This window comes from Leptonychotes weddellii, chromosome 6, assembly GCF_054177405.1.
Source record: "Leptonychotes weddellii isolate Sample4059 chromosome 6, ASM5417740v2, whole genome shotgun sequence".
In the NCBI taxonomy this organism is placed as follows: domain Eukaryota; kingdom Metazoa; phylum Chordata; class Mammalia; order Carnivora; family Phocidae; genus Leptonychotes; species Leptonychotes weddellii.
In genome coordinates this window covers 55,534,694-55,554,958 of record NC_138374.1, presented here as the reverse complement: position 1 = coordinate 55,554,958, position 20,265 = coordinate 55,534,694, and the positions used below count along the sequence as shown (strand labels likewise).

Sequence of the window (20,265 nt, the reverse complement as noted above, 5' to 3'; positions counted from 1 at the left end):
GGACCCGTGGGCAGAAAGAGTGGCTGCCCCGGGATTGTGAGGGACAACTGATTATATACTTTGGGGTTGGAGGAAGTAAAGATAAGGGAAATTCCAAAAGGATTTTCATATGTTAAAGAAGACTCAAGATCCTGGAGGAATGTTATAATCGGCCTCTCTCGAGTATTTGTCAATGGGATGTAGGTTATAAGGAGATCTAATTTTATTTACATTTCCTTCTGCCTTTGTTCCCCACATCATATATGTTTACATACATAATATATATTTGAGCTATTTTGAGCTATACAGATATAGGTTTGTTTTTTGTTTTTAACTGACTCAGATTTTCCCCAAATTACTTAAGTCTTTGCTATGTTGTGCTCTTGTGTGGGAATTATGAATAATATCTCTATTATGAAAATTATCTGAAGGGCACCTGGGTGGCTCAGTCGGTTAAGTGTCTGCCTTTGGCTCAGGTCATGATCCCAGGTCATGGAACCAGCCCGCATGGGGCTCCGTGCCCAGTGGGGAGCCTGCTTCTCCCTCTGCCTCTCCATGCCACTTAAGCGCTCTCTCTCAAAAATAAATAAATAAATAAAATCTTGAAAACGAAAATTATGTGAGCTATTTATTTGGAGTAAGAGTAGTATAGCATTAAACATCAGCTAAAGACCAACTTTCGTTGTCTTCAGAAATTAAGAAAAGAATGTCTGAAGTGCCCCCTCCAAATTGCACCTTTCGTCCTCTCAGGAATGCTATTTACAGATTTTCTATATCATTGGGAATGCGAGGTGAAGTATTACCGTTATGGAAACAGAAAACAAATAAAGCAGGGGTAACTGAAGTATGTGCTGCTTATTTGTTCTTCTCCTCTCCTTTAACAGCTCTTGGAACTTCAAGTGATTGCACAATCTTGCCATGCATCTGGGTCACAGACCACAGACTCTCTGAGAGAAAGGGGGCCTAGCGAGGGCCATATGAGAGAACTAAGATTTATGAAGTACCTTCCCTGGGCCTGGCATTGTGCTGACTGGTGAGGGGCAGAACAGTGACCAAGACCCAGCCTTCAAGGAACTGAAAGTTCAGACAAGGGACCAGAAAATTATACTACTTCTGTGGTAAGCAGGATGAGACCTTCTGCATATGAATTCCACGGTTCGAGGTAGAACTTTCTTTTGTTTGTTGTAAGTGTACCAGCTCAAGTGTCAAGAGAGACTCTCTTACCCTGGCAAGTTAAGGACAGAATCATTTTTTATCCATATAATTCATTAACTTTTGTATCTTTTTAGCATTTACCTTTTCCAGACTAAGAGTATGGAAACTTTTTATATTTTTAAGTATGAAAATAAGCAATAGGTGCTGTTCATAATCCTCAAGTGTGATACATGAGTTTTCACCAACTAGATAGAAATTTGAAGATGGATGTTGTTTGCTTTCGGAGGCTGTTATCCTTGGTGATAGAAGACGAAACTGGTTGTTGAGGTTCAGTGGTTAGCCCTTGGCTAAATACCTGCTGGCCCAGGCCCCATGAGATTTCAGATTTAGATCAAGGAGCTGAAACCTCTGGTGCTTAGCCTTTTACTCTGAAAGAGAATCAAGAGAGAACATCCTGACCCTCAGGGAGATCTGTATACTTTCCTGACAATGGGATCCACTTACTCAATAATATTCCTTCTTTATTTCTAATCATGGAAACCATTTAGCTATTTGAGCTTTCTGTTACTTCATTTTTACAATGACATGTGTTCTTTGTTTAGCTTCATTTTCTCTCACAGGGCTTTGGTTTGAAATAGCTCAAGAAGGGGATTTCATGTCTTGTAGCTATCTAATTTAGAATCGCCTTTCATTTCTCACAGTAATTTTAGCATAATATGTTAATCAAAGTTGTCTTATTTGTTTCCTCTTCTTATTTCTCTGTTTTCACATGACTTTGCTCTTTTTTGTCTATCTCTTGCACAAAGAGCCAAATAAAAATCCCACAAAAAACATATAATTTGGACCAATTAAAATAACAAAAATGTTAGGACAATATGGTATTTATTTCTAAGCTTTCTGTACTAAAAATAATAATGCCTCAGATTTATGTTGCAACTCAAGACACTGTTGCAGACATTTATCTTCCTATTATTCTCAGGAGGTAGAAATGTTTATTACAATCCCAATTTCATACATGGAGTAAAGTGGTTTGTCTGGAGTTCCAAAGTTAGTGAGTGTGGAGGTAAGACAAAGGCCCCTGAGTTTCTTGATTCTCATCCTAGTATTCTGTGCAGTAGACTTTGTTGTTGTTAACGTAAGAATATGCTTTTATGACATAATAATAGACATTTAAAAGAAACATTGGTTATGGATTATGTTTTGTTTTATGTAGAAGCTCTCTATAGGTTTTCTTTAACAGTTTCAAGTGGACTTTGGCTTTAAGTTACTTTAGAAAATTGCAGATGGCATGAAATTCTATGCAGTGTTGGGGTATGGCATGACGATTGGCCCTCCTTGGCAGATGTACCAAATACCTCTGGGATTTTGTCTGTCGCACTTCTTTTTAGATTATTGAAATATTCACATGGAGTAAACCAAAGCTTATAGGTTGCTTCCCAGAAGGTTGATAACTATCTTTTAAAATCAAGGGGTTATTTGGAAAGTTTGAACATGGCATGTCATAGGGCATTCACATTATATTAGAATCATAGAAAATGGTGGTCCAAAAACTTTCCTACTCATCATTCTGTCCTACCACAGGGCCTGTGAATTTCAATCTTCACTCTTTTGGGGTAAGAGATCTTTGCTACCATTAAAAATAAATGCTATGTGGTAAGGATGATGGATAAAAATAATAGTTAAGATTTTTGTATTAATTTGTCACCTTAAATTTCATCTCCTGCATGGGCTTTGAGGTAGGAGTTTGGATAGGAAGGGGATCTACAGTTGAGAGGCCAGAAGCACTGTGAACTCATTGAGCATTTGGGAGTTTAGAAGGCCAAGGGAAAGCTAGATGTGGAGTAAGCCATAATCATTCCCACGTAGGTCCACCCTGCAGTAGTCACCGAAGGTCAAACGATCTATGAAATGGGACATGAGAGTCCAACAGAAGCTACCATGAATTTCTTTAACCTACCAGAAGCTAATAGATTGTAACTGATTTAATTTTGAAGAAATATAGTCTATTATTCTGTGTCATCATGGTGTGTAAGGACATTAAATAGTTAATAATGAAATGTAAGACAGTATAATACATAAAAAAACAGTGCTTTGACAAGACAGATATTTGTAAATAAACCTTGGTAAAACAGTCCCATCCTGCCCCCCCCCCCCCAATGCAGCTTCTGCTCCATCTAAAGAATAGATCAATTCATTTTAATTCAGACATTTGGGGGATGTCCACTTTGTGCTGGAATATCAGGGCTTCAGACACGGGAAGTCACAGTGGCTGCTCAAACCTAGAGGCACATCCCAGGGTCTTATAAAGCAGATTATAACTGGAGAGATCAGGGCAACCTCTCCCAGAGAGAGATACAAAGTACAAGGGTAACATTCCTTTGGTTTTCTTTAATTTGTAAAGAAAATATTACCAGTGTTTGCTACGTTTGCAGTATACACTGAAAAGAAAAACATAGTTTGACTAATCGGCATGAGAAAAGACGCTCAACATTATTATTATTATTATTCATCAGAAAAATGTAAATTTAAATAACAAGGTCTCACTTTTCAAATGCTAAAATGGCTAAAATTAAAAAGACAGAGGCACCTGGGTGGCTCAGTCGGTTAAAGGTATATTTCTTGATCTCATCTCAGGTCTTGATCTCAGGGTCGTGAGTTCTTGATCTCATCTCAGGTCTTGATCTCAGGGTCGTGAGTTCAAGCCCTGCATTGGGCTCCACACTGGGCCGGAAGCCTACTTAAAAAAAAATAATCAAAAATAAAAAGACTGATAATGCCAAGTATTCGTAAGGATGTGGAGCAATTGGGGCACTCACATATTTATTGTAATGACCAAAAAAATTCCACTCCAAGACTTACACATGAATGTTCCTACCAGCTTTATTCATAACAGCCCAAACTATAAACCCTAAATGTTAATCAACAGGTAAACGGATGAAAAATTTTGGTATATCTTCATTCAATGGAATACTATTCAACAATAAAAAGTAATTAACTATTGAAACATGCAAAAAAATGGATGGATCTCAAAAACTAACAAAGTTAGACACAGAAGAGTACATACTATATGATTCCATTTCTCTGCAGAAACAAATGCAGTCAAAATCAATCTATAATGGTAAAAACAGATCAGTGGTTTCTTGGGAATGGCTATGGGGGGTTTGGGGGAATTGACTGCAAAAGAGCACAAGGGAATTTCCTGAGATGATGGAAATATTGTATATTTTGACTTGGGTGAGGGTACGTGGTTACATACGTTTGTCAAAAATCATCAGCCTAGGGGCGCCTGGGTGGCTCAGTTGGTTAAGCGACTGCCTTCGGCTCGGGTCATGATCCTGGAGTCCCGGGATCGAGTCCCACATCGGGCTCCCTGCTCAGCAGGGAGTCTGCTTCTCCCTCTGACCCTCCTCCCTCTCCTGCTCTCTGTCTCTCATTCTCTCTCAAATAAATAAATAAAATCTTAAAAAAAAAAAAATCATCAGCCTATACACAGAAAGTGGTACATATTGTATAAAAATTATACTTCAAGTTGATTTAGAAAGAAACAGACTCATCTCTTTATTATGATTTAGCACTAAAGTTATTTTTCACAAGATAATTCTTTCATGGAGGATCCAAATTAGTCTTAACATGGTGCCCAGCAGTGAGATAGGGAAAATTTTTATAGCTTAGTGAAAAGTAGGGTACTAATATTGGGGAAGCTGTTCTAGCAACTGCTATGAGGTGATTTTTTTTCAGTCAGGCATTGGTTAAGCATTATGTCTCTAGATTCAGGCTGTCAGGATTTGAACCTTGCTCACCAGCTGCTGGCTGAGTCACCTTGGGAAAGTTACTTAATTTCTCGAAGCATTAATTTTCTTATATATAAAATAGGAATAACAATGGTCTCCATTTTGTAATGTGTGCCGAGATTAAATAAGACAGTTTATGTAAAGAGCCTAGGATACAGGAAATGCTTCATAACTATTAGTTATTCTTTCTGATATCACCCCTCACAGGAACATGGAGATCCGGAGAAGGGAGAACACAGTCTGTGGAGATACAAATTTGTTTTTTCCCTGGTTTTTGTTTTCTTTCATAATGTACGTAAGACTCTCATGAAAGGATTATTGTTCATTCCCAGGAAAAGGACAGAGACTAGGGACAGTGGGCTGAAACGGAGAGACTGAACTAACAGAAACCACAAGGCTGAGTTTTGCAGCGTTCTCTTTGCCCTCATGGTTTTGAGAAGCAGATGAATTTAATGGCAGGCAGCTGCTCTCCAGCCATTCCCCTGGCTCACCACAGCAGGTGGTTCGGGCCCACATCAGGCCCAGGTAAAGATAAAGCCCCACCAAATGTTACCTCATGCCCACATTTAAAATCACAAATCAAGGATCTGTGAATCATCTTGCATTCTGGTTTCAGGTTCTAGCATTACACTTAACCTCAAACTATCCAATACTTAAGATCCATTAACACAATCAATAGAGAATGGGGTGTATTTGAGGATAGGGTTGTGCTGTTAAATTTAAAAATGTGTCTGAGGAGTGCAGTCTTCCTCTGTCTTCTCTGCTTTTTGTTCAGGCATTTACAAATTCTGTTCAGATTCTTGAAGTGAAAGTAAGTGTATTTTTAAATTTTTCTGTGGAAAAAAAAGGATAATAAGTGAAAACATTCTGGAAGATTCATTTATTTAGAATATTTTCCCAGTAGCTCAGTGTGTGTGTGTATGTGTGTGTGTGTGTATTAGACATTTTTATGGAGTTATTTGGCAGAATTTTAAAACTCTGGGGTATGAAAACTATCTGATTATTTTCTTTGCTTTGAAAAATCCAAGTCCTCAATACTTGAAGTCTTAAAATGAATGCATAATTACCTTATAAGCCATCGTTCACATTAGTTGGCAAAGGAGAAAAGCCAGGGAACCAACTTTGTTTAAATGGAATGAACTTCAACAATTAAATCCTTTTTGGGGTGTGTGCTTCCTGAATCCCCACGATGGCTGTGTTCCCAAGGCGATGTGGAAAGGCAGAGGGGTGTTGCAACACACCACCCATGAGAATGCAAATGTAAGTCTGAATATAAAATTAAAGACATCTGTAGGAATCATGAAAATGTGTGACTTAACATCTAGTGTCCCAAACCAAGTGAAACACCCAGGGCTTGGCAAACTGAGATAGTTAAGTGATAATGTGAAGGAGAAGGCCTGAGCTAGTCCAGATTAATCACCATGAGAAACTGATTAAGTTTGTTCCATTTTATCCCTCATTTAAGAATAGATTTTTCACATAAAAATATCCAGTTGGTTGACTATTTCAAGCAATGTATATAAGTTTAGTTCTTCCTGATTATGATGTGATGGGTAGAACCTATAAGAAGTTTGAATCATTTCAATGTTTTCAGTAGAAAAAACACTAAACAGTATAACTAAATTTTGGGGGAAGCAATTTAGTTTACTGTGAAAAAACACTAGACTGAGGTCTCTGGATACTTAGCAAAAGAACTTTGAGTAGATTTTACTAATAATTTTAGTTCTGCTGCTAATGTTCATGAACAAATCACAGTAACTCTCTGCATTGTTTGCTCTTCTTGAAAATAAGGGGGAGAGGTTTGGACTTGATGGTCTTAAGCTCTGTAATTCTCCCTGTCCAAACATAGATGGAATTTTCAAGATATCTATGTACAGAGAGGTACCTTTCTTTAAACTTAATGACTTTAGTGTAGTATCTGTTTTTTCATTCATTAATTATGTGATACTTAAGATAAATAAAAGATATAAGGAATTAAATGGTAATCACATCATTATATAAACTGCTGGGTAAAGATGGTGGCTTCGATATCATTTCAATCCCTCGTGAATTTTTAGTTGATGGCATAAACTTACAATGACAAAGAGAGTATGACTGTCTCCACAAACTGAACAGTGAGAACCTACCTACAAATCACACGTAATAGACACTTCCTAGTTGGTCTCTTCTTTTTATGACTAGGCTTAGTTTGTATTTTGTTTCACAGCCAAGGGGAATCCATAGCAACAGCATTTGAGAAGCTTAAAAATAGATGCATGAGTGGGAATTGACAGTAAACCTGAGAAAGCCAAATCCTAAACTGATATTGGGAAAAGATGAGAACCAATTAGCTTTATACCACACAGTCCTGAAAAACCTCAACATTGGTGGCACCAGGGCTGGGGTTCGGGGTAGGGGTGGGAGGGATGGGAGAGGGGTTGAGAAAGGGGAAGCAGGGATTAGCTAAAGAAGACTGATTGGTAAGAAGCATTCAGATCCCAAGGCCCCCCATTGCCACCCCAACAGAGAACATGAGACAAGTAAAGAACCAGGGATAGAGCTCCCAAAATCTGAATTAAAAAAAAAAGCAGTAGGAGAGGAAATGGAGAAGAGAGAATCAACAAGAATGCTTCCCAGAATCAAAAGGCATGGGCCTTCCAAATTGAGAGGGCCCAAAGAGTTCTCAGCATGGTGGATTAAAAGAGATTCATACTAAGGAACAACACTACTGGAAGCTAGAAGACTGTGGGAAAAGGCCTTCAGAATTCAGAAGGAAATGATTTCTAAACTAGAATTTTATATCCAGCCAAACTATTAATGAAGTGTCAAGGCAAGACATTTTCAGACTCAGAACGTTTCTCTCCCAAAAATAATGTCTTAGAAAGTTGTGGGGTGATATGTCCCACCAAAATAAATAAACAAATGAAGAAAGAGGAAGACATAGGATACAAAAACCAGGTGCACAGCTCAGGGAAAAGATGAAGGGACTCCCCAGGATGATGGTGAAGGGAGTTCCCCAAGTGACAACTGTACATCATGCTTAAAGTCCAGATTGGAACAATGTTGACTCAGAGGCATATATGTCAATATCTTTTCGACCTAAAAATGGCTGGGTGAGTCTGGCCCTATGCTTATCTGTACTATGCTTTCTTGGATCAAGTGCAGATAAAGTTCCATTTCTTCTCTTCCTGTATGGGTCACGTGAGGACACTTGTTCCCCTATATACACGTTCTGCTTGGACCTGCTCCTGAGAGCTAAAGGTTAACCAAGGTGACATCAGAAGCAGCAAATACAGACCATATTCCTGCCTGATGTCCAGTACCTGGCCCATACTATGCCCTGCCAAATGTCCCCATTGTGTGAGCCCAGTGTTTCTTTTTTTTTTTTAAAGATTTTATTTATTTATTTGCGAGAGAGAATGAGAGACAGAGAGCACGAGAGGGAGGAGGGTCAGAGGGAGAAGCAGACTCCCCGCTGAGCAGGGAGCCCGATGCGGGACTCGATCCCTGGACTCCAGAATCATGACCTGAGCCGAAGGCAGTCGCTTAACCGACTGAGCCACCCAGGTGCCCCGAGCCCAGTGTTTCTTAAGACTCACTCCTGGCCTAGCTTGCTGTCTCCCCAAAGAGTTTTAGTAAACTCTCAGTGAAAATAAAGCCAGACTAAGACCCAGAATCATACAGTAAACATCCTTCTATAAATTCCTCTTATCCATTTAATATGTCATTTTAATGAAATTTATCTATGTTGATACATTTGGCTCTAATTCATTTATTTTCATAGCTTATATTCTATTGCTTGACTATACTATAATTTATTAATCTGTTCTTTTGTTGTTTGGACTTTCAGGTTGTTTACTATTGGGTGTCATTACAAACAATGCTTGTATGAATATTTTTGTGCATGTCTTCCAGTGAACGTGTAAAAGGGTTTCTCTTTGGTATTTGCTTAGAGAGGAATTGCTGGATTATGGCATTTGTGTGTAACTTAATGGATATTTCCAAAACTTCCTAAGTAATTTTTTACCAAGTTTTGCTCCCACCAGCAATATATACAAGTTTCTGGTGCTTTATATTCTCACCAATACTTGGTCTTAGCAGACTTTTTGAAGTTTGCTAATTAAATGTATATAAAATGTTTTCTCATTATGGTTTTCATTTTTAGGTGACCAGTGAGGTTAAACATCTTTTCAAGTTCATTGGCCATTTGGGATTCCTATTCTATGACTTGCCTTTTCACACCTTTTGCACATTTTTCTATTTAAATACTCATCTTTTTCCCTGGATTTGAGGAAGTAATTTATATATTCTGGATAATAATCCTTTGTTGATTATAGGTATTATTATTATTTTTTAAAGACTTTATTTATTTATTTGACAGAGAGAGAGAGAGCACAAGTAGGCAGAGCGGCAGGCAGAGGGAGAGGGAGAAGCAGATTCCCTGCTGAGCAGGGAGCCCGATGTTGGGCTCCATCCCAGGACCCTGGGATCATGACCCGAGCCGAAGGCAGACGTTTAACTGACTGAGCCACTCAGGCGCCCCATTATAGGTATTCTAAATATCTTTACCCAGAGTGTGGCCTACCTCTTCACTTTTATTATAGTGTCTTGTTTTTGGTAAACTTAAAAAAATTAAAGTGTAATGGGGGCGCCTGGGTGGCTTAGTCGGTTAAGTGTCTGCCTTCAGCCCACGTCATGATCCCAGGGTCCTGGGATCGAGCCCCTCATCAGGCTCCCTGCTCGGTGGGAAGCCTGCTTCTCCCTCTCCCACTCCCCCTGCTTGTGTTCCCTCTCTCACTGTGTCTCTCTCTGCCAAATAAATAAATAAATAAAATCTTAAAAAAAAAAAATTAAAGTGTAGGGATGCCTGAGTGGCTCAGGTCATGATCCCAGGGTCCTGGGTTCAAGTCCTGCATCTGGCTCCCTGCTATGCGGGGAGCCTACTTCTCCTTCTGCCTGCCGTTCCTCCTGCTTGTGCTTGCTCTCTGTCTCTCTCTGCCTCTCTCTCTGACAAATAAATAAATAAAATCTTTAAAAAACATTAAAGTATAAGAGACACATATATAAAGATACAGTTCAATAAATTTTTACAAATAAATATACCATATAAATATACATATAAATATATTATATACCTTGATGCATTTTTAGAATGTGGTTGAATCATTGAATATTTTCCTTTACGGTTTGTGTTTTGTGATTTAAGAAATCTTTCCCGGGGCACCTGGGTGGCTCAGACACTTAAGCGTCTGCCTTCGGCTTGGGTCATGATCCCACGGTCCTGGGATCGAGCCCCACGTCGGGCTCCCTGCTGAGCAGGGAGCGTGCTTCTCCTTCTCCCTCTGCCTGCTGCTTCCCCTGCTTGTACACTCTCCCTCTCTGTCAAAAATAAATAAAATGTTTAAAAAAAAAAAAGAAATCCTTCCCTATCTCAATAACATAAACACATTCTCTTATTTTTCTTCTAAACATTTTAAAGTTTTGGGGCGCCTGGGTGGCTCAGTCATTGGGCGTCTGCCTTCAGCTCAGTTCATGATCTCAGGGTCCTGGGATCAAGCCCCGCATCGGGCTCCCTGCTCCGTGGGAGGCCTGCTTCTCCCTCTCCCACTCCCACTGCTTGTGTTCCCTCTCTAGCTATCTCTCTCTCTGTGTCAAATAAATAAATAAAATCTTTAAAAAAAAATAAAAAAATAAACATTTTAAAGTTTTATTTTTTTACATTTCATGGACCTGGAATGTGTGTGTATGTGAGTGGTGTGTATAGTTTGAAGTAGTGATCTAGGTTTTGTTTTTGTTTTTTTTACCATATGGATAACCATTTGTTCAAGCACTCTTGATTGACTGGCCATTGTTACTCTCTAATCTACAAATCCACCGTTTTCGTACATCAAGATTCCATATGTGTGTGAACCTAATTTTGAGGTACCCCACTGTGTTCCACAAGTCTCTCTACTTAGCTTTCCACCAACACCCATTATCTTTTTTTTTTTTTTTAAAGATTTTATTTATTTGACAGAGCACAAGCAGAGGGAGAGAGAGGGAGAAGCAGGCTCCCCGCCGAGCAAGGAGCCCGATGTGGGACTCGATCCCAGGACCCTGGCATCATGACCTGGGCCGAAGGCAGCCGCTTAACCAACTGAGCCACCCAGGCGTCCCCAACACCCATTATCTTAATTACTGTAAATTTACTATAAGATTTAATATTAAGAGCAAAAATTGCTCCATGTTTTGTACCATAAGCTCCCCGCTGGGCACTGAAGTATGAAAGCATTCAGCTGATTCTGCAAACCCAGGGTGGTGAGGAAGAAACTGCACCAGACTTGCGGTCACAAGGGTCTGGCCTCAGTGTTGCCTTATCTGGGCATTTGATTTGGGGCAGGTCACACTTCTGTCTGGGCCTCAGCCTTTCCATCTTAAAACATGTAAATTCGACTGGCTCCATGAGGTTCCTTCCCATCCTTCTGACTCCATCAGACCTGTTTTTCTAGATTTCCAAGAACCAATCCCCTGTGCCCAATAAAGAGCAATATGTTGTGGAATTCACCACCGGGAAAGAATGACTCCAAGCTCCAAGCTTTGGTTCTTGTGTCTGAAGACTAAACTAGATTATCTTTTTTTTTTCTTTCTTTTAAAATCTTCTCAGATCTTGTCAACTACCTAAGCTCAGAAGAGAACAACTACCATTGATTTCTCATAAATGGCTCATCTATTTAATTTTTTTCTAAAGCAACTTGGTTTACAAGCTTAGTTGGTTTCATTGGGACTGTAAAAATACCTCTTCCTCTTTCAGAATGGATTATTTTGAGTAATGATATAAATGAAAATCAGCGTGTAGTTTTATCTCGGTTATTTTGAACTAGAACCACCAGAAGAAATGTTCCTGCCCTTATAAAGCAAGTTAGTTCTAGAGTGACATGCTGTAATGAGTGTGCTTTATTTTAAGATCTATATTCGTTCATTTACATTAACAAAATAAATACTTGTTGGAGGGAGGATGTAATTATTCTTGGTACTGAAGACTTACAATTTTTTTTTTAAATTTTTATTTATTTATTTGACAGAGAGAGGCACAGTGAGAGAGGGAACACAAGCAGGGGGAATGGGAGAGCGAGAAGCAGGCTTCCTGCCAAGCAGGGAGCCCGATGTGGGGCTCGATCCCAGGACCCTGGGATCATGACCTGAGCCGAAGGCAGACGCTGAATGACTGAGCCACCCAGGTGCCCCAACAATTTTTAACATTAGTATTCACTATGGACTTCCTTTAAAATATGATATATTGGAAAATAATATTGGAAGTATGGTAAGACAGGTATCAAATCAGGATTATCTGAGTTGGAAGGGATCTTAGGGAGCCAGTCAAATGTGCATGTTTTAAGGTAAGAAAGGTAAGGTTCAGACAAAAAAAGAGTGACTTGCCCAAAGATTCAACTTAGGGGACCTCTTCTGCTCCAGAAAACTCTTCTGGTGAATTGAGATTTATCTATATGCATTTCTCAAATTGTTTAATTACAGTGTTGTTCATACATTCAAGGGCAAATCCAGATTTTGTGGAGTCTAAAGGCATTTAATTTGGGGGGGGCTTTTTTAAAGGACACAAAATTACAAATATAAAATTGAGTATAAAAGAGAATATTTATTTAGAATAGAAAATCTATCAAACAAATTACTGAAGATTTCGAGATTCTAGTCCCTTTCTTGGGAGATTTCTTTAGGCGACTTAGCAGAAACACATATAGTGATGTCTCCAAGCACAGTCTGCCTTCCCTTCCTCACCACGAAGACTCCATGAGCCCCAGCAGCAACCAGCATTGGTGGCTTCATCAGCTTTGGGGTAAATCTGCATCTGCACACATCATGCATACTATTTCACTAATCGTAGGACACAGTATAATATAGAGAATAAAGGCATGTATATTTCATTTTTATGTCATTATAACAGAACAAAAGCACATTTGTCATAAAGTGTAGTGGAACACACAGGCTTTAGCTAAAAAATAAGGATAAGGAAAAATGATACCTTTTATTCATTGTCTGTTATATGCCAGACTCTCCCTTGTTTTTAGATGAGGAAACAGAAGCTCATAGAAGTAGAGCAAGCTGTCCAAGGAGATAGAGCTATTTGTATTCTATCACTCCAGCCTCCCACCAGTGATTCCAAAATGACTGTGTTCAAGTGCTCTGTAGAGGGCCTAGTGCAGAAGATGCAAAATGATAAATGAGCCCATTCCCCGGCAGTGGAGTTCAGAAGCACAGAATATTTCCCCCAAAGATACCGGACTCACATCCCTTTGGAAGCTTTCTTCACAAAAATAACAAACCACACAGCTGGTCGGAGGTAGAATTTGGGTTATTTCCCAACATTTTAGTTTTAAATACATTACATAACTGCAGCCTGCCACGGACCAGTGTGCAGCAATGCTGATGTAGCTCCTTGTGGCTTGTGATTTTATCCTTTTTATCAGTTAGGGGAATATAGTCACATATTCAGAACTTATGACTTGGAGGATATAGCATATCGAATTTATCTGAACAAGCCACTTCAATACCCATTTTCAATACTTGGGTGATGAAAAATATTTAATTTTTAAAAAGTTGTATCTTATACACCTTGTACATAGGTTAAGTATGCCAGAGGGTGCAGTCTGAGAGTTGGGAGAACTAGTCTCGCTACTGTCCTTGCTACTAACTACATTTCTGCAACCTGATGAGTTCTTTCTTTTGGGTGCAAAATTCTTAACCTCTTTCAATGTACCTCCTTCAGCTGCATTCCTTGGTGATGAAGTAAAATTATTAGAACTCCGAAACAGTCTATGATTTAAAAAATGTTTTTACAGAAGACTGCTCTATGAAAATGTTGATGCTAGCATTATTCATAGTGGGTTGGTTGTGGAAGTTACCTAGGGAACCATGTACACGGAGAATGGATAAGTAATTTGGATAGCATGATTACCATGGGCTATCAATCAACTATTACAAACACTAAACTAGATGTACATACTGTGGTGTGAATCGATCTTAAAAATATAGTATATAGTAAAAATAATATATAGGAGCAATCACTTCTACAGAATAATACCAGTTACATAAATTATAAACATTTATTTTTAACACAAAAAACAGTATGTGTTTTACAAAGGTAAGTGGATATTTATTTATTTTTTTAATTTAATTTTTTTTTAAAGATTTATTTATTTATTTATTTGACAGAGAGAGACACAGCGAGAGCGGGAACACAAGCAGGGGGAGTGGGGGAGGGAGAAGCAGGCTTCCCGCCGAGCAGGGAGCCTGACGCGGGGCTCGATCCCAGCACCCTGAGATTGTGACCCGAGCCGAAGGCAGATGCTTAACGACTGAGCCACCCAGGTGCCCCACAAAGGTGAATGGATATTTATAAAGTGGATTATAAGTGGATATTACAAAGATAAGTGGATACTTAACGTTAAATATATCAGGTTTCCCAGTCCAGGCTGATATTGGGCATGGTGATGAAGAAGGAAAGGGTGTGATGGTAGAGAGAAGAGCCTTGCACGGACCAGTGATTCTAGGGTGCTACAGAATAAACTCGATCCTGAGCACACACACAATTCAGTAATAGTCACTTGCTCAAGGAAGACCAGGGGCTTGAAGAATCAACACCAAAAATATTGACTGAGAACAATATGAAACATAAATTTCAACTAACGAACATAGGCAGTATAAACCTTCTCATGTAAATTCAAAATTACTGATAAAATTAGGAAAGGAAACAGCCAGAATTTATATATTAGATTCAGGTCCTCAATTCACATGTGTGAATGTGGGTCAAATTTGGGTCTTGAAAAAAACTTACAGCACATCCACATGTGATAATAATGAAAGGTTAAATATTCTCAGCATTGGACACTCACCAACTTCATTGTTTCTGTCATTTTTTCTTCTTTCAGCCAGATTATTTTTGGCTCTACTTTCTCTGGCTTGCTTCTATGGCCAGTTCTGGGCTTCCTCTTCCTTTGGCTGCTGTCTTGGCATGAACATTATTGATATTTCTTTTAAAGAAGTAAATAGTTCTTGCTTTGGCCACACACAATGTAAACTCTCTCCCTTTCCCTCCACCCCCCTCTCTCTGGCACACACACACACACACACACACACAGAGCTACCCTAAGACTTTGAATAAAGCCAACTCTACAATTAGTGGCTTAAGAGTGATATTTAATACCAGGGTAAAAGAGGTGGTATATATATAATAATATGAACAAAAGCGTTCCAGAGAACTCTGAGAAGTTATTTGTTCCACAAAGAAAGAGATAACCAGGGATCAAAATTTCTTATTCTTTATCATATTCTCCATTCCCATAGTCCGAAGCTAAGTATTTAAATAATATTACTATACATGATAGGTTTAATATTTTACCTCAAGTTTTTATTTTGAAAGGCAAAATACTATTATTACAATGCTATGATATTAGTAATAGTAGTATATGACTTCGGAAGAAAAATATTTTACACTGAATTTTTCACTTCTTGGCTTTATTGCCCAGGATGTGTGGATTGTCTCCTCTATATTTGTTGCCAGCAGTCATCATGAATAGTGAAGAGTAGTTAGGAAGCTTGCTGTACAACGTGGCAGGTGCAACACTGTGGTGTGGTGGTTGAGTGAATGGGCCCCGAGGGCTAGGCTGCCTGGATTGAATCCTGATTCTGCCGATAATGGATTGTATGGCCTTGGGCGAGTTGTTCAACTTCTTCGTACTTTAGAGGGTTATTATAAAACTTAAGTGAGGTAATATTTGCAGAGCACTTAAAATAGTATTTGTCACATAGTAGGAAGTAAATGACCTCGGACTGCTGTGGTTCTTATTTTAAGTCATGTTGGCATTTTATCGTTTCTCTGCTTCCTCTCTTTCTGTTGGTTGCCAGTTGAGTCCATTTCTAGTACCTATTCTCACTTTCTTATTAAGCAAATGTTGCTAATCTGTGGTGGCCTGGGAAATGACGATATCAACTTATTAGAATTTTGTCTAAAATTAAGTTGGATAGTTTAAAGATCTTTCTTATGAATCATGCATATGATCTTTAGTTCTTGGATGAGGAGACATCTACCTAACTTGCTCAAAAATGGCCCTTTTTCCCCCTCGTCCAAACACCAATTATGTTCTGAGTAATTGAGTTCAATTGCTAACTGTTCTCTAGTTAGCAGGGTTTATCATACTCCCTTTTATTCGATAAAATATACTCTGCATTGAGTATCACAGTTCCTTACCCTTTCCTCTCATTTATACATAAGCTTCTATATCCCGCAGTCATTCTGGGACAGCAAAGAATGTGCTGGCCTCTGGGAAAAGGAATGGATATCATGGAAGGTGATGGTTACATCAATCTCTCTCAGAGAACGGCCATAACTCTCTGTGAGCTTCTGGACCCACGAGATTTTCTTAAAGGTTTTTTTTTTTTTTTTTTTTAACCTAACCTGTGTCTTCCCTACATGAGTGTAGGTGCGTAATTCCAATTAGGATGTATGAAACAAGACAAAACTGTTGAAAACTCATGTAAGTCATCACTAGATTGACTCTCCACTTCCTTCCACTTTCCACCTTAAAATGCGAACAACCCAAAACCAAACAAACCATTCTTTTGGGATTATTCTTCTTGGCTTTGTAGTGAATGGAAAGAATGAATTTAAGAGCAATCTTGAAGGCTGCCAAGAAGACCTTATTTTAAGTCATGGTCATAAAATTTTTGAGTTAGAAGGATCCATAAAAAAATTTAGCTCAATTTCTGGATTTTTCAGATAAGGAAACTGAGACCAGGAAAAGTTAAATGACCTGACAAAAACTACAAAGTCAGAACTTGACATTTTAAATGCTGGTGAAGCTATAATTTCTTGGCCATGATACCTACTATGGGCCCTAAAATATATTGTAAATTTTATCAGCTGGGTGTATCTCAGTTGCAAGTGATTAAAAAAAAAAAAAAAAAACCCCAAAAATCCAAAAACCTAGCCTAAACTAATTTAAGAAAAAGAGGAAAAATTGTTGGCTCATGTAATAAAGTATCTAGGGGGAAGTTTGGCTTAAAGCATCCCACAATCCGGCAGCACAAATAGTGTCAACAGAACCCATTTCCTCTGTTGTTCTCTGACAGATCCCTCTTCCATATGTGAAAGATGGTGGCAACAGCTCCAGACTCAGTATCCTCTCAGATTCTATCCTCTCAAGTTCAATAGGAAAGAGCCAGGAGCTCCAGAATAGACTCCTATCATCCTATTGGCTCTGATGGGCACTATGTGGCATGTCCATAGAAATCAGAGACCAGGAGAAATGTGATACATTGATTGTGATGAGGGAACAGAAGACAAGCTGAGGACAAAGCAGAACCTGACATCCCCCCACCCCCCCAACCCCCTGCCATGGGATATATGTTACATTCCTCAGGCACTTCTGGCTGCCCTAAAGGAAAAACTAACTTATAGAGTTTCCCTCAGTTTACAAGTATCTTAGCAATCTACAAGAACAAAGCATTCTATCATCAATAGCCTAGCTTCCAGAAGGAAATGTAGATACAATTAAATGTCTTTATAACCTGCAGCCCATCAACAGATACTTGAAGTGGGCAGAGTGTTATGTTCCTCCAGGAAGTTCCCAACTATCTTAATGTTAATGCCTTACTAGAGCGGTAAACAACCTTAACTTGACAATGGCAAGGCCGTGGGTATCCTGTGAGTCTTCTTTAGCATATGAAAGTTCTTTCTGAAACCTCCCTTTTTCCTTAGCTCCCCCAACCCCGAAGTATATAATCAGCCACCGCTCACAACCCCAGGGCAGCAGCTCTTTCTTTCTGTCCACAGGTCCTGTCCCCGTGCTTTAATAAAATCACCATTTTGCACCAAAGACGTCTCAAGAATCCTTTCTTAGTTGTTGGCTCCGGACTCCACCCCATTGAACCTCACCTAAATCCCAAAACCCCATCAACTGGCTTAGGTTTGTGTCCCCTCAGTGAGAATCAGTACACGAATTATCTGAATGAGTTAATATATACATGTTATTTATTGTTTTCTAACAAACAATTATATAGCCCCTTTCTGCCAGCTCGTTCTAAGGATTTTACAAATACCAACCCACTTAACCATCTTAACAACCCAAGGAGATAGGTACTGTTACTGTCCCCATTTCAGAAATGAGAAAACCAAGTCACAGAGAGGTTAAGAAATGTGCCCAAGTTTACGTAGCTTATAATCTGCGGAGTAGGCACAATTCCATATGAGGCAGTCCTGCTCTTGAATACCTGTTTTCCCACTGCGTGCACTGAGCAATTGAATTCTTCCACTGTATCTAGCACAGCCATCTTTTAAAAAATTTTTGTTTTTATTTTTTTGTGAGAGAGAGAGAAAGCACGTGAGTGGGGGGGAGGGGCAGAGGGAGAGGAGAGAAAGAATCCTAAGTAGGCTCCACGCTCAGCTCAGCGAAGAGCCCCACTCAGGCCTCGATCTCATGACCCTGAGATCGTGACCTGAGCTGAAACCAAGTCAGATGCTTAACCGACTGAGTCACCCAGGTGCCCCTCTTGTACAGCCACCTTCCTAACTGCAAGAGTGTACGAGGCTGAGCCTATGATTTTTCTTCCTTATCGTCATGGGGAGACTGATGAGCAGAAGGGTGAGTGGTGTACAGAAGGTGGGCTGGCAGGGCTGGGGGCAAGGGGCAGATCGAGCTCTGTAGGTAACAGCTAGTTCTCAGTGTTCTGGGCTTCCTTTTCAAACAGTCTTTTGGGCTCTTGTAGAATGAGTTCACATGCATACTACATTTGCTAATTCTGGGAACTGAGAAGATCTGCCAATAAGCTTCTTGGAGATGGATGACTTTTTAAATGTCAAATGCAACATTGAGCCGTTAAATTGTGCTGTTTAAAATGTCAGGAAAAACCATTATTTTTGCAGACAGGGCTTCAGTGTGGTCTGATTTCAAGTCTGTGGAATGACTCCTGTCTTTGAGAAGAATCCTTCTTTTCTTATTTTGAAATGCTGCTATTGTTTTGTCCAGGGAAGAGTGGTCCGAGAGGCATTTCTGGCCACTGAGTCCAAGCTAGCACGGGCAAGTAGTTGAAGTTCCCACCCCGGACTAGCCTCGTCCTCGCAGGAACTCGGCCAATAGCTAGCCACCGGCCTGCCCTCTTCCCATCTTCCCCCTGTACTAAAACCTCCTCCCCCCCTCCACCCTAATACAGAGCTCTGGGTGAGGTTTCCTCTAGAATCCATTCCAGTTCTGTTGTTTTCAGCCATTTTTCTGCAGAGCATAGTGGGGACTAGTAGAGTAGACTTTATTACTCCCAAGAAGAATCCAGTTGAACGCTTTAGAGCACAGCAGTCCCCATGGGCAAGTGCCAAGTAATGACCGCTCCCTGTGGAGAGTTAGAGCCTGGAAGCTTTGGGTCTCTTTCTCCACACGTGTCATTTTCATCCAGGTCTTGTCACATGATTAGGAGCCTGAATTAAATCGCCAGAAAGTAATCTGGAGTTTGAGTGATATGGGTGGAAGTGGGTGAGAGAGAGGGCAACTACCTCCCCGAGTTGCAGGAGAGCTGGGAGAGGGAGGGATGCAGCCCCCTCTGTAATATGTGGCCCTGAGGTCTTCTGAAGCACTGTTTTAGCACAGTCAGCCCCTCCCTCCTCCTCTGGCTTCCTCCTTCATTGTGACCCAGCTTGATCATCTCAAATTGTTAGGCTGGAGGAGATGACTCCCAACCCGTCTCCGTATCTGGAATTATATGGTAAGAACTACCACATAATTTACGAGAAACCCAATTAATTTGGTGTGCGTTGGGGGGGGAGGGGAACCTCTGTTTTGCTAGTGTAGGAGACTGCCATCTTGTGTCTACCACGACTCAGTATGAATATATGATTTTCCATGTTCTATATTGTCCCATTTATGAAGCCTTTTAAAGAGGGTGAGCAATGCGTGTGGAAAGGCCCAGCTTACAGCCTTAACTCTAGAACCATCTAGCTGGTTCATATCGAACAAAGAGAAGTTTTTTCTGATCCTTTTTTTTTCTCTTGTGAAATGAGGAAATAAACTAGATTATTTTTAAGATGTGCTTCCTACTTGAAGAGTCAAATCTGTATTTCTGAAGTCAGAGTTTTAAAAAATATTAATGATTGTTTTTTTATCTCCACAGTGTTGGAAACGTAAATGAATATTTGTCCCTGTGTAACAAACAGATAAGGGAACTGAGACACAGAGACATTTATAGCCCATCGAACATCAGACCCTGAGTCCTTCAGAGAGCTTCTGTTCCCTCGTGTGATCCTTTGTCTGTGAGTCACTGACCTACATCACACAGGCCGTGCTGGCTCTCCCACTCTGGGACTAACATGGTAAAGTCAGTG

At 39.8% G+C, this 20,265-nt stretch overlaps 2 long non-coding RNA genes across 7 annotated transcripts in view; one reads left to right on the top strand and one right to left on the bottom strand.

The window, feature by feature from the left end:
* The window catches only part of LOC145722216 (uncharacterized), a 42,702-nt gene that overhangs the window by 7,033 nt on the left and 15,404 nt on the right, over window positions 1–20,265 (bottom strand). The window contains exon 3 of one of the 2 annotated variants that reach the window (XR_014146323.1): window positions 3,722–3,871. This is a non-coding gene — a long non-coding RNA (uncharacterized LOC145722216). The remainder of the gene's footprint in view (window positions 1–3,721; window positions 3,872–20,265) is intronic. The other variant, XR_014146322.1, reaches the window with a different exon arrangement.
* Window positions 687–20,265, top strand: part of LOC145722215 (uncharacterized) — a 43,213-nt gene continuing 23,634 nt past the window's right edge. The window contains exons 1-2 of one of the 5 annotated variants that reach the window (XR_014146318.1): window positions 687–1,097; window positions 20,055–20,253. This is a non-coding gene — a long non-coding RNA (uncharacterized LOC145722215). Of the gene's footprint in view, window positions 1,098–18,354; window positions 18,539–18,594; window positions 19,650–20,054; window positions 20,254–20,265 lie in introns of those variants that run through there. The other 4 variants (XR_014146320.1, XR_014146321.1, XR_014146317.1 and 1 more) reach the window with 4 other exon arrangements.